The sequence below is a fragment of the Bemisia tabaci genome, chromosome 1, assembly GCF_918797505.1.
Source record: "Bemisia tabaci chromosome 1, PGI_BMITA_v3".
Lineage (NCBI taxonomy): Eukaryota > Metazoa > Arthropoda > Insecta > Hemiptera > Aleyrodidae > Bemisia > Bemisia tabaci.
The window spans coordinates 41,311,117-41,325,551 of record NC_092793.1 but is presented as its reverse complement, the minus strand read 5'-3'; the positions used below and the strand labels follow the sequence as shown (position 1 = coordinate 41,325,551).

Sequence of the window (14,435 nt, the reverse complement as noted above, 5' to 3'; positions counted from 1 at the left end):
TAATTTTTTTACCATCAAATTGCAATTTTTACACAATTTAGTCGATTTATGCCGATTTTAACAATCAATAAAATGGGCTCTAATGTGTCAGAAAGATAGGCAATACGCAATGCAAAATAGAAAATTGCAATTACTTATTTTAATTTTATTGCAATGTGTTTCAATAAATTGGGCCCCTTCAAATATGAGCTAGGCAACATACACAACTCTCAGTGGAATTGCAATAATTTTACTACCTATGTAATTCCCAAGTAAAAACGTTCCTTGGCTTTTGTCAAGGAAATGAGCTGATTTCCTTCACTTTTCCAAGCTCTTGGTCCATGGTGATACACAGAACCCTTTCTTTCTCATTATCTTATTTCCTCCGTAAAAGCTGCCAGTGGTCTAGTGAGTGCTGAAAAATAGTGATTTGATTTGTTTACAAATTGTTATCACGTCACGAGTTCTGATGGAAGATAGCAAGGCGGATAAAGAATGGTGGTCGCATTTCGTACCCTCTGGACGTCACACGATATCGGGTACATGGGCTGGCCGAGGCCGGGGGGGCCGACTCAACCTCGGATTGCACGGCAAAACCCGTACCCTCCTGACGTCACAACGCTTCAAGATGGCAGCCAAAATCGAAATGCGACCCATTCTTTATCCGCCATCTACCTTGATCCGCCTTGGGAAGATAGAGCCCGATAGTGATGGCGATTTTTTGACTGAGAATCGATTCTCCTGGATCGATCTGAATCGTATAGGGAGAATCGATCCGATTCAAAGATCGGGTCAAAAGAATCGATCTTTCAAAAGATCGATCCAACGATCCGATCTTTCCCGCCGATCTGAAATTTCAAAATGAGCCAATAATACATGCTTAAATTTGTCATGTGACGATTCTGAATCGATTCAAGATCGTCACGTGACGATCTTTTAGTGCATCGTGGATCGAGTTTGTAAACAAACGAATAATGGATAAATATAAAGAATTTGTCTGATAACAGTAGATCACAGAATAGTAATCAGTGTGTGGAGATTTTTGATTGAAATCGATCGTATCTAGTACTTTCATTTTTCTCCGATGGAACCATGATATGACGATCCGATCCGATCCGATCCGATCGATCTTCCCGATCCGATCCACACGAATCGTCACGTGACAAAAGATCGATCCCTTGCCGATCCGTTCCGTCCGATCTTTTGTGACTAGGCAAAAAGAGCTGAAAAGAATCGGAGAAGATCGGGACGCAAAGAAAGGCAATCGAGCAGGATTATGTGCGATAACCTCTCAGGAAATATGTTTGTATAGAATCTTCTTCATTTTCAATCAAGTCGTTAAGTTCCGGGAGAAAATATACTCAAAAGTTAGGAATATTAGGAACCGATTCTTTCGATCCAATTCCAGGTGAAATGAATCGATCCACGCAAAAAATCGTCGTGAAAGAATCGATTCGATCTTCTCGATCTTTTGGTCTCGGAGAATCGATCTTTTGGAAGATCGATCCAAGAATCGCCATCACTAGAGCCCGAGAGCCGTTGAGCCGTTACGACGTTAGCGGAGAAAGATTTGCGTGCCGATCATTCCAGTCTCTCTCTCTCATCATATGCAGTCTTAAAAATTAATGTAAGTACTTAAAGTTTGTTAGTATATCGTTCAGATAATGTAGATCAACAGACCTTTCCCAAAATTAATGATCTAAATGAACTGAGATTTTCCTCCCTCCAGCCTCACTCACTCTGTCACATTGTACCTAGTTTTACCTCATCATTATGAAAAGAGAAATTGTTCTGGAAAACATGGAGAGGGTAGGAACCATTAATGACTCACTGGAAACCATGAAATACTTTCGTCTCACAAGTTGTCAGTCCCCGTTCCTCTCATGAGACAACAGTGCCCAAGTTCAGACGTTCGTCCCGATCTGACCTATCTCCCACTCAGTCAGTTGGGCCGAGCTCATGCCACATCTCTAAATGTCGAGAATGACTTGATCTTCTCTGACCACCTGCCTTAGTGTGCAACTTAACTCAGCCACTGCTGTTGTGAAAAACACTCTGCCATTTTGGACGAACAAGAGCTACGATTCTCTGTTGCGGAGTGTAGCACCTATGAAAAAATTAGGTTACAGGCGATGCAAACAATTAGTGGCCTTGAAACTCAGTGTTGAATTTGGATGTATTACTTGCTACTAAAACATATTATCGCTTATTCATTCTTTGGTTGCACCTCAATTTTCACATGAGCCCTATACGAGCCAAGTTATGTGGACATTATAGCTCATGCAGCTAGTACAATACAAAATTACGCCTATCTGTCATGGGAGTGATATTATGTCCCCTATTTCCATTATTTTTGTACCTAAACTGCCTTGATGTCTTCTCATAAGGTTATCCAAACACATGACCTCTTCCAATCCTCTCAGTGAACATGAAACGGTACCTCTTGAATCTTGAATATCTCACTCGTTTGACATAGCACTATAAGCGTAAAGGACCTACAACTAAAATAATCTGTTCCGTGACATTAACAACTGACCCATTGTACTTTTCCTACAATTGTGGCTTTGCATGTTAGAATTTCCAGTGGAGATTTAATAGAAATGTTGTGCCTGTGAGCGGTGCTTCCGGCTCTTCGTTCCTTGATTATTTACGAGCACCTAGGCAATATAGATTGCTGTAGAACTTAAACATGACCAAATTTCACCTTGGAGGAGCATTTTTTCATTGAACTGTTTGTAGGGACCAAGATATGAATGAATCCAAGCCTTCAGAGCGAATCAGTATATAGTCTCTCAGGTTCCATTCTTACTTACTCTATGCTGGGTCATTATTTCACAAACAAACTGGAGTGCAGAATAGTATATTTGTTTTTTTCAGAAGTGCAATAAATGAGAAAAATCACGTAACTTTGCACTAACCTACATTTTGGGAACTGAATGATTAAGAAATTCAATCTTTGTGTTGGATCCGAGGGGAAAAAAGAAGATAATCCAAACCTGATTTCAGATGCCTACTTTTCCTCAGTTTAAAATTTGCTGAGAATATTTGAAAATAAATTGTTGGCAACTCGGTTTTGGTATGTGTTCCTCTGAACCTGTTTTTTACATTAGGCAGAGCAAAAAGTAAAATCCTCAGTTTCAAGAGAGTTCTTTTAAAATTTAATTTTAAGATTAAATCTCAGGTAGGTATCATAATAATTGAGAAGTTACACTGATTTATAGTTTTTGAGAAAATTGCAATTTTCATTCTAAATTGATCAGCCTAAGATCTAGGTCTTTTTTTTTTTCAATGGGTCAAATTTGCATATCAAGTATAAATAGAGTCGTATAGCTGAACGGTAACAACCTCATCCAACTAACACCAAATGACCATTCAAATGCCTTGTATAATGCTGTTTATTTGTTTGTTTTTCAGGGTTTTGAAGGGCTTTCTGCACTCCAGCTTGCGCCTTCTTTCTGGATATCTTGCATTCTGGATTAAGAAAGCGGCTACTGTTCTATGACATGGCTGTCAGTTTCTCATCTGAGCAGTCATCCAATAGGAAATTAGCAGCAACTAAAAATCATCTGGTTTTGAGAAATTCACCACGAATCGCCTCAAAACAACATCATCAAAAGAAGTTAATTGCAGTGTGTTCAGAGAAAATAAACGTAGTACCCATAGTTTTCCTAAAATTTTATGTGTGACCGAAAATTTCTTAAGAAATTTGAAGTGGTGTGAAGTTCGATTAGTTACCTTTAATATTCATTGCTCTAATCTAAAGGAGAAAATAAATGAAAGTGAAAGTGCTGTGTTCAAAGTATCATGAATAGCATCTTTGGTGTTTTTCTTCAGGTTTTATTTTTGATGAAGGATCAGTTGAATTTGGTGAGTCATGCCCATTATATTTTCCTTTTGCATGCAAATTCACAGAAGATTGTACTTTTTTAATAAATTTCATAGACATTTCAATAATTCCTTTCATTTTAAACTTATAAAAAAATTTGACGTATTTCTGCCAAAAGGAACTATGTGCATTAAGACATAAGCCCTGAGACTCATAAGACTTTATGCATAACAGAGCTCACGTCATAATGCACTTAGTTTTGTTTGGCAGAAGTACGTCCAAATGTCCATAGGGGCACATCGTAAATTGGCCTCAGTGGGAATCGCACCTCTCATGATTCCCCATCAGATTTGTTCTCTCTACGGGGAACCGTGGTTTTTCACAGGCCTGAATATCATGTGCCCCCATGGGACGTCATTCCCATGTGCTCCCATGGGGAGACCTCGTTCCCTTGGGCCCCCATGGGGAGGCCCCGTTCCCATGGGCCCCCATGGGGAGACCCCATTCCCATGGGCCCCCATGGGGAGACTCCATTCCCATGTGCACCCCGGAGTAATTCGCGTCCCAAAATACCATGTGCCCCCGTGGGAATTTTTTTGGATATTGCACATGGGACATTTTTAACAGGGCCAAATATATTATTTCTTCGTAATTATGTGTATACTTATGTGTACTTTTCACTTGGCTGTGATCTTGAAGCCACGACGCTAGGGTAAACGCCGTAGTGATTCTTCTTGTCTGCAGGAACTTGCAGGCATTTTCGAGAGGAGTCAGAAGCGCTGCCGTTACGCGATGAAGTTCTTTAGGGTCAAATTGAAATTCCATTAAAAAGTAGACAAATTCCAGATGTCATGTTGACATTTAAATCCAATGAATTTGGAACGCATTATTTGTTGTATTCTTCTCAATACTTCAAGTAAAATGAGACTTTGAATTGGACTTCGGGATCATTTTCTCTTTATGAACTTCATTATCATCAGGAAGCATTGCCTCATTAAAAACCTTAACCATATGAGAAACCATTGGATAAAAACCTAGGCAAGGTAAAAAAGAGTACAGTGCATGAATGATAGATTTCTGATTTGTTCGATTCGGATAAGCATTGACTGAATGATTGTTGTCGCCTTCTCCGAAGTTTTCCTTGATTGTCATTCATTGTTTCGATTGCTTTGGTTACATTGCTCACCAACTAGTTAGGTATATGTGAGTTGCATTCTGTAAAGTAGCTTTGCACAGAGGCCGTCGCGTTTTCGCGTGGTTTTTGATTGTTAAGATTTGTCAGTTCTTTGTAGAATTTGGGTGGATTCATGATCAGTTGTTCCTTTTAGACTTCATGCTTCATTATTCTTTCTCGGATCTTGTTCTGTCTCACGTTTAGCAAGAGATTGTTTGAAGTTGAGGAAAGCTTGCTTCTGTTCCATATAACCAACGAACCTACGATGTCTTTTACGGTCGACATGTATCTTGTACGCTGTTAATATTATCTCCAACTCAGTCAAGAGCTGCTTCCGCCATTTGGGCTCTTTCGAACAAGTTGGTACTTTGAAGAATGACGTCATCAAGTGCCTCAGCCAAAATGTTGTTTTCTTCCATAATGATTTTTTTTTTTACTTTAAATGTTTGTGTTCTAGAGTGCAGGAAGAATCGCTCAAAGAGAGCAGCATTTATTTGAATTATACTCTAATCATTTGATTTGGGCACCTAAGCGATCACAGGTGATGATTATTTATTCTTCTTGAATAATCATTCCTGGCGAAACAAAGTTGTTGCTCGTTATTCTAAACGGTTTAGAGATACAGGAAAATAAACTTGAATGCCTTCTTCTTTTTTTTTATTATTTTCTTCTTTTGCGTTTCTTTTCATCGTCGTCTCTCATATTCCTGTTAATTTGTACATCAACGGAGAGTGGTGGCGGTTAGAATACCGTAGAGTAGGCGATGAACATTCAGTCAGGGTTTCATACAGGATTTCATTCATAGGATGTAGGATATGCAGGACAACACAAGATGGACAGGAGAATATATGACAGACGGGACAGCAGAGGATATGGATAGGCTCGGTTTAGTTATCAGATGTCACTTATCTCCACAGCTAGAAATTCAGACTATGTGTAAGAATCGCTTTCATTACTGCTAATCGCCAATACGGGATGTTTAATACTTTTTGAACTTTACTCAATTCGAACATTCATCATTTTTCAACATTCGATCAATAAAGATTTGCATTCTTATTATGTAAACCACTGAACTCAGACTCATTTGTCAACACTTCTCTTTCATCTCCTCATTTCACCAGCCCAGAGTCAATAGACGCCCATTTTCTCAAAAGGAAATTATTTGAGGATGTGACTGCCTCAACTTCTTTCTTAACTTGTCTTGCTTCTTCTACCGTCCTGTGACTGCCTCAACTTCTTTCTTAACTTGTCTTGCTTCTTCTACCGTATCCGCTCCCCCCAAAAAATCGTCAACGTAAAACGATTTTTTTGAAACGACGTATTTATTAGTCTTCCAAAGTCTTTCAGCTTTACATTTAATCTTTAAATATTTCTTTAAATGTCTTCGTTTAAATATTTCTTAAAATGAGTCTGAAATGTCTTCGAATTCCCCAAACCTTTCATCTCTATTCTTTACATCATACATTTCACCAAATCATAAATCACCTTCCGCACCAAATTATAAATCAAATGAATAATAATTAACCCACAACAGTAATAAGTTAGTAAGAGAGTAATAAATTGTACAGCAGTAAGTTAAAGTCATAAATGTTAAACTTGCTTTTTGTGTTGCGACTTTGGCAACAATGCAATGAAAACATATGATATAACTTTCACTTAGCTAAAAATCAAGTCGCCAACCCGATTCAACGTTATACTAACGTTATGTTGGCAGTCTGAAAATCTAAACTGTTATTGGGACAGTCCAAGGAAACTGTTATTGGGCGCACGGTTCTGAAAACCGTTTTCTGGGCACAAACCGTTCGCTGAGCCATAGGTCAACACTGATAAGACAATATAACAATAATAATATAATAATGAAATGCACCGTATCAAATTCATTTAATTTTGAATACTGTCGAAGCGCTCTGTTTCTCTAGGAACAGAGAAGGCTCTGCCACTCTTATATCCCCCAGTAAAGTTTGGAAGATCTAATCTTTAGAAGATCTTTTAATTTGGTTTTTTACATTATTTTAACCATTTGTGTTAATACATCAAAGTTCATGATAATTAATCCGTGACAATGATAAGTTACATACAAATCCATGTATGTTAAACTTGTTTCATTTCTCCATTATGCTCATTCTTCCATTGCGTGGCGTGCCCCGCGATACATCGATCGTTATGAAACTCAAACCCATGGAAAAGGATCGACAAACAGGGTGCTCTCAGCGAACACCTTAATAATCGACCCTGTACCATAGGTCCAAATGGCAGAAAAATCGACACATTGCAACCCAAGCCACGTACCTGCATTCTCTCTTCTTTTCATGAGCAAATTGAAAATGATACAAAAATTTGTCAGGCCACATTATAACCCAATGCAGAGTTATCGTTGAGTCAGGAATTTATCTCCTTAGGATTCAACAAATTTCTCTCTAGGTGCTTTAAATGCACCTGTTACTTTTAAATATTTAAAAATCAAGTTGGTACAACTGGTATACTGGGCTTTTATTTTACTTATCTCAGGTGAGCTTGTTTCGGAAGTTGTTTCCATAGAGTTCACAATTCTGGGCAGTTGATATTCCATGTTTTCCTTTCGCATTTTCAACTCCTCTGTAGCTTCTTTTTTTGAGGTTTCTGCTTCATTCGAGCAATATATGGCATGCAATGCAGCCAATAGTTGTGTCAGCAAAAGCCATACAACAGAAGAAAAGGCATGCAGTGCAGCCATTAGTTGTGTCAGCAAAAGCCATACAACAAAAGAAAAGGCATGCAGTGCAGCCATTAGTTGTGTCAGCAAAAGCCATACAACAAAAGAAAAGGCATGCAGTGCAGCCATTAGTTGTGTCAGCAAAAGCCGTACAACAAAAGTTTTGACTGGCCAGTCTAGAGGATATCAACACTGTGAAATCCTCAAAGGATCCGAGGTATCAGCAAAAGCCATAACCTTTAAAACGATCCATCCAGTATCAGCAAAAGCCATAACCGTTCAAAATCCATGGTATTAGCAAAAGCCATAACCAACAACTGAGTCTCTGATATCAGCAAAAGCCATAACCAGAGATAGACTCATAACTTCACACAACAGTATAATTAGTTCTTTTCTAGATTTTGAGAAAAGAATCACGTCGGGGTCACCACTTTGTTGAGCTCAGAAAAAAGGTCAACAATATTATAGATAAATCAACACATTTTTATTAATAATACCTTTTTAAGGATAAATTATGACTGGAAGAATCATACAAGCAGGACTTCCTTTTTCATATATATTAGGTTAAGATGAAGAGAAAAAGTGGTCGCCACGGAGACCATTTAGCATAGCATATGCTTCAACAATTACAGAGCATATAAATGAACAATTGGAAACGCTGTACAGCTTAAACGAGGTGTCACTTCAAGTTGAAACTTTTCATGGAAGTTTGCCGCACCATAAGCTTATATTTGAGCCTTGTCCGGTTGATCAACTCGGGTATCCATAAAGGGGCTAAAAAAAACCCCTTTCTGACGAGGCTCTTTAAAGTTAAGATCTATCTGATCACATGTATATGCTTTTGCCATCTATTTTGACACTATAACTAACACATTTTCACACTATAAATGGCTGCTACAATAGCCAATCTTAAATGATAAAATAACTACGTAAAATGTGGATATCGAGGTAGGTAGTCAAACCATGCATCCTCGGGACGGCTATCAAATTTTAGGGTGTACCTACCTTTGAGGAGTGTTTTATCGGAGTATCCTTAAGAATTTGTCTTCAAAGTCTGAAAATCGGCCGCGAATAAAAATAAAAATAAAAGTTCAAGTAACTCGCACTGTTGGAAGATTTACTGTGTGTTTGGGCAAAGAAATAATAAGCGAAATAGATTTATCATGTTTTTCAATTACCATGTTTTCATGTTTTACATTTCCTTTGATGATCACGAATTCTTTTTTTTTTTTTTTTTTTCAATTCAAAAATTGTGTTACATAGATTATTCCTCGTATTACCCAAAGTCATCAAAAAAAATTTGGATGTTCTTACCTTTGCGAAGCGTTTTATCGGAGTATCCTGGAGAGTTTATGTCTTCAAAGTCTGAAAATCGGCCGCGAATTAAAATAAAAATAAAAGTTCAAGTAACTCGCAGAACTGGACCTGACCAGCGAGTAAGACTGAACACTGTTAGAAGATTTAATGTGTGTTTGGACAAAGAAATTACAAGCAAAACAGATTTATCATGTTTTTCAATGTATTTACTTCAATGATTACGAATTTTGTTTTGATGACTTTGGGTAATATGAGGAAAAATCTATGTAACACAACTTTTGAATTGAAAAAAAAAAATTGTAACCATCGAAAGAAATACATTGAAAAACATGATAATCTATTTTTCGTATTATTTCTTTACCCAAAAACACATTAAATCTTCTAACTGTGTTCAGTCTTACTCGCTGGTCAGGTCCAGTTTTGCGAATTACTTGAACTTTTTTTTTAATTTTCATTCGCGGCCGATTTTTAGACTTTGAGGACAAATTCTCCAGAATACTCCGATAAAACACTTTGCAAAGGTAAGCACACCCTAAAATTTGATAGCCGTTCCGAGGATGCATGGTTTGACTACTTAACTCGATACCTATCCTTATTTTACGTAGTTATTTTATCATTTAAGATCGGCTATGGGTCACTAAACCTAGTTTATTTTATTGAATTTCCTGAGAGTACTATGTGAGTAGATAACGTGGTGATTTTTCCGCATTTTAATGAAGCCGAAATCGCGGAGAAAACCGCTTTTGAAAAATCGAAAAACTGCAAGACATTTCAAACGCACCCGAATGGCGGGAAACTGACGGTGTTGATGTACTGCGGTAGTCATATAGCAATCTTCACTCATTATCCCCTGATGTTTGTTAAAATAAAACGTATTTCAATGTGGAATTGTTGTTTGTTTATTACAGCTAACATATGAATGAGATTCGAGTTTTGAAGTCAAAAGATACAATTTCGACTTAAGTATTGTTCTCATGTACGAAAAGTAGATGGACATTTGACTGACGTCGTGGAAACCCGTGCCCGCTTCTGATTGGTGCCGGATGACATCATTCGGTGCGGCGCGAAACCGGGGCGTTTTAAATTTGCGTATAAGTTAAAGATTTGAACTGCGCATTTCTCGGTTGAGTTACTTGTTCGCGTTTTTAATGGTCGCATCGTGTTCTATGCGTCATTTTCCTTCAGAAAACTATATTCGCAAGTCAAAATTCGTTCATGGTTTAGTGACCCATTGTAGCAGCCATTTATAGTGTCAAAATGGATCGCAAAAGCGTACACATTTGATCAGATAGATCTTAACTTTAAATTTGGTATAAGAGGCCCCACAAATGTATTAAATCAGGACTACCGCTGTATATAATTGCTTTTATTCTATCCATGCCTGCCATTTTGGCCGCCATGTTGAATTTACGAGCTTCAATATTGGTCAAGAGTAATTTTTGACTTCATATTCGTAATGTGCGACCCAAAATACATGAGAAACGATACCCCACTCGACGCCATACGCCGATACCAAAAAAACCGGTTTCGATTGGCGGCCATTTTGGCCGCCATATTGGATTTTGGGTTTTTTTTTATGGGCCGCACGGTGAGTTGTAACTCTGTTTTGAAACCTGGGACCACACAATACAATCATTGGCCGCCTGACTAGACGGCCAAATGAGAACTAAGCGATTTTCGCGCCGGGTGGGTATTTTCAGCCGCCATGTTGGATTTGCGACATTTTTTTTTTGATCGGAAGGTATTTTAAACATCATATTCGGATTTTACGACCCAAAAAACATAGGAATCGATACTTCACATGCCATAATACGGAATTTTCAAAAATAAGGGCTACCGAGCGGCCGCAATTTTGTTTTTGGGCTTTGGGCGCTTCCTGCACGATTTTCAAGGTTATCACCATCCAAATACTGATTCTAGACATCATAACGAAGAGATTGATACCACTCTCCAACTTTTTTCAGAAAGTTGCAAACGGGACTGGATTTTTGTACATTAGAGGTTCGACTACAAGATTTGTACTTTCACTCCATCTTCATCCATCCACCATCATCTCTCCTCTTAAGTACCCCTATCTATAAAGCGGTGTTTACCCCTATTCAGGTTGTCTACTGAGGTCCAAAAAAATAAAATAAGTACTTTTTCAGTACTTTTTAGGTACTTAAGGAAAAATTTAAGTACCTCGCCTTGGGGAAAAATTAGGCACTTTTTAAGTACCTTTTCGATATGTATCGCAATTCTTCGATTTTGGCACTGCCGCGCGCTTTACTTCGGCTATTCCCGTGGCCTTTTCGACTGTTTCCGTCAAATCTAGGGAAATGCCTTATTCCGCTCCTCTACAACAACCGCGCTTTTACGGGCTGACGTTGCACTAATACGCCTGACGGACAACCCACAGAGGGTTGCTTAACTATCAGGCGATCGAACTGAACGCGCAGCGCAAAGCGCGAAAAATTACGGACCTTCCGCGAGATTTACGTACTTTAAAGGTACTTACGGACCGACCTTCAAAAATGCGTACTTTTTCCGGACTTTCCGGACTGGTAGACACCCTGCTATTCTATTGTACCTAATTGGCTGCCAATTGTGGGGTTGTGCAGCCAAAACAACCAGATAGAAATAATCCAAATGAAAATCCTCAGAAATATCGCTAAAGCACAATGGTACGAGAGAAATGCGGATATGAGAGCGGATCTCGACATTGACTCTGTAGAGGATTACATTACAAAAATGTATATCTCCTACGAAAATCGTTTACACAACCATCCGAATCCAGAAGCGCTTGCACTGCTGTTCAAGGATGACGGCGTAAGGAGATTAAAACGCAGGAAAACACATGACCTTGGAATCCACGGTTTTTCAAAATTATTACCATAATAATTAAAATCTTTGAGCGCCTCCTATTGCTCTCAGGACTTGTCAGGAGACACTTGGTTTTTGGACGGGTCAGCCCGTCGTAATCCAGTTAAAATGAAAAGACATTTTTATTTCAAAATAATTATGTGCTATTTTACACTCCAGTTAGTTTTAGGCAGTACACTTTAAGTTTAACCTTAATCAATAGCTAGTTAAAGATAAGCTAACAAGGGGAACTTCCCAAGCTGCCGCCTCCGATCGGGCTGAAAAAATTCGTACGAACTCTTTGAATGAATTTATTTGACCCGTTTTTTTTTGTTTTTTCCAATGCCCCCCAGAAACACCCCAAAAAAATTCCGGAAAGTTTTGCTTTGAGCGCTTGAGTCTATATACGCAGTATAGCAGTACTCACGTTCCGTCTAGTGGTGGCTCTGCAGTAGCGCAGTTGCCCAGTGATACACTGGGCCCGGGTTTGATTCCCGGGCGCCGCGCCTAATTTTTACGACCGAATTTTATATTCTCACACATTTTCACATCGATTCCCATTTGATACATTAGAACTTAAAACATCAATTAATTTACAACCATCAACGATCAATAACTTCTTCAATTTGAAGTATAGATTTTTTTTGGAGGGGGGGAGGGGTCACGCGCGCGATATTATTCTCGCCAATCACTGTACTTTCACATTAGCAGACGACCCGCTCCGCCCACACACATCAACATATTTCTCCCGATCACCCGTATGCGTCATGATTTTTCCCATCATTATCCAGAAAATGATAATGAAAAATTACTTCGAGCATTCAAATTAAAAATGCTACAATTTTTCATTATCATTTTCTGGATAATGATGGGAAAAATCATGACTCATACGGGTGATCGGGAGAAATATGTCGATGTGAGGGGGCGGAGCGGGTCGTCTGCTAATGTGAAAGTACAGTGATTGGCGAGACTATCGCGCGCGTGACCCCTCCCCCCTCCCGAAAAAAATCTACACTTCAAATTGAAGAAGTTATTGATCGTTGATGGTTGTAAATTAATTGATGTTTTAAGTTCTAATGTATCAAATGGGAATCGATGTGAAAATGTGTGAGAATATAAAATTCGGTCGTAAAAATTAGGCGCGGCGCCCGGGAATCGAACCCGGGCCCAACGGATCACTGGGCGAGCGCGCTACCGCAGAGCCACCACTTAATAGTAAGTAGTTGCTGCTGTACTGCGTATATAGACTCAAGCGCTCAAAGCAAAACTTTCCGGAATTTTTTTGGGGTGTTTCTGGGGGGCATTGGAAAAAACAAAAAAATACGGGTCAAATAAATTCATTCAAAGAGTTCGTACGAATTTTTTCAGCCCGATCGGAGGCGGCAGCTTGGGAAGTTCCCCTTGTAAGTTAAGATAAAGCATTTCAAAGACATTTATTATGTCTAAATGTAATCTTGTACAATGTTAAATATTTTGTGCAAATAAATAAATAAAAAAAATTCTATTGTAATAAATTTAAGAAAAAATTTGTAAAGACCCGTAAGGTCTAAAAATGGACTTAGTACTTAATTCTTTATGTGTAAATACAAAAAGAAATAATAATAATAAACAAAAAAAAAAAAAATCCAACAATGAAAGCTGACTTCAATATTCGCCCTTGATATCATAACTGTATAGTTTTGTATATACTCTTTGCATAATTAGTTAATTATCAAAATACCAAGAATTCATCCAAACAGGCACTGGATTAAACGGAGGAGGTAACACCTCAACCAGGCCGGTGACCAAGGACCAACAGTTTTCAGCTGTTGCTCAGTTGGCGGAGAATCTTACCTGATATAAAATTTATCGTCTTCTCGACTTGTTTACTTATGAGCAGACAGATGGAAACGAGTAAAAATATGCAAATGAGATTACATTGATCCCTCAGCTAGTCAGCTGGCGCAGCAGACAGTCTCTGGCAATAAGGAAACTATAATTAAATCATAACTATGAGGGTTTCACCATGAAAAAAGGACTCATGTATATCTCAGATAAGATGGTAAGGATAACCTCACTTTCGTGATATGCTTTGATACATCGGAAATAATTAAATCATTTGATGCGATTTTTACGTTTCTGGGGATGTTCTTATCAACTAGCGAGTATGAAGAGCTTATTATCGCAAGAAAATGTAATGCCACTAACAGTCTGAGAATTCCTTTTGAAAATTTGCCTTAAGTTTTTATGGAGAAATTCATGTATTCGTGAAATAAACGAACGTAGAGTACCAGTTGTGACGTCACACAACGGCTATACTCTCCCTCTATTCGTAGTTTTAAATTTTCCCACCAAAAATGTTTTAATTTTAAGGAGCTTTTTTGAGGTGTTTGGGGGGTCAAAAAATTCAGGGAAAAATTCATTAAGCTGAGAATGATGCACACTATTAGAAAACAAATTAAAAAAAAATAGGTGAATAGACCTATTTGGGGAAAACCCGGATATTTGAGATGAACACGGGGAAAAAAAATTGCTGATTCAACAATTCAATTGCTAAAAACAGTGAGTGCAATGTTTCAACGCAGATTTTACAACCAAAAACTGCTACTTTAACCACATTGTAAACT

At 38.3% G+C, this 14,435-nt stretch overlaps 1 protein-coding gene across 11 annotated transcripts in view; it reads right to left on the bottom strand.

Annotated features, from left to right (window-relative positions):
• Window positions 1-14,435, bottom strand: part of LOC109037059 (ATP-dependent RNA helicase p62) — a 120,084-nt gene that overhangs the window by 93,244 nt on the left and 12,405 nt on the right. Inside the window, exon 2 of one of the 11 annotated variants that reach the window (XM_072301087.1) lies at window positions 13,663-13,786. The exons of the other annotated variants lie outside the window; for them this stretch is intronic. The gene's annotated coding sequence lies outside the window, so the exon portion shown is untranslated. The remainder of the gene's footprint in view (window positions 1-13,662; window positions 13,787-14,435) is intronic. 11 annotated transcript variants of the gene reach the window in all.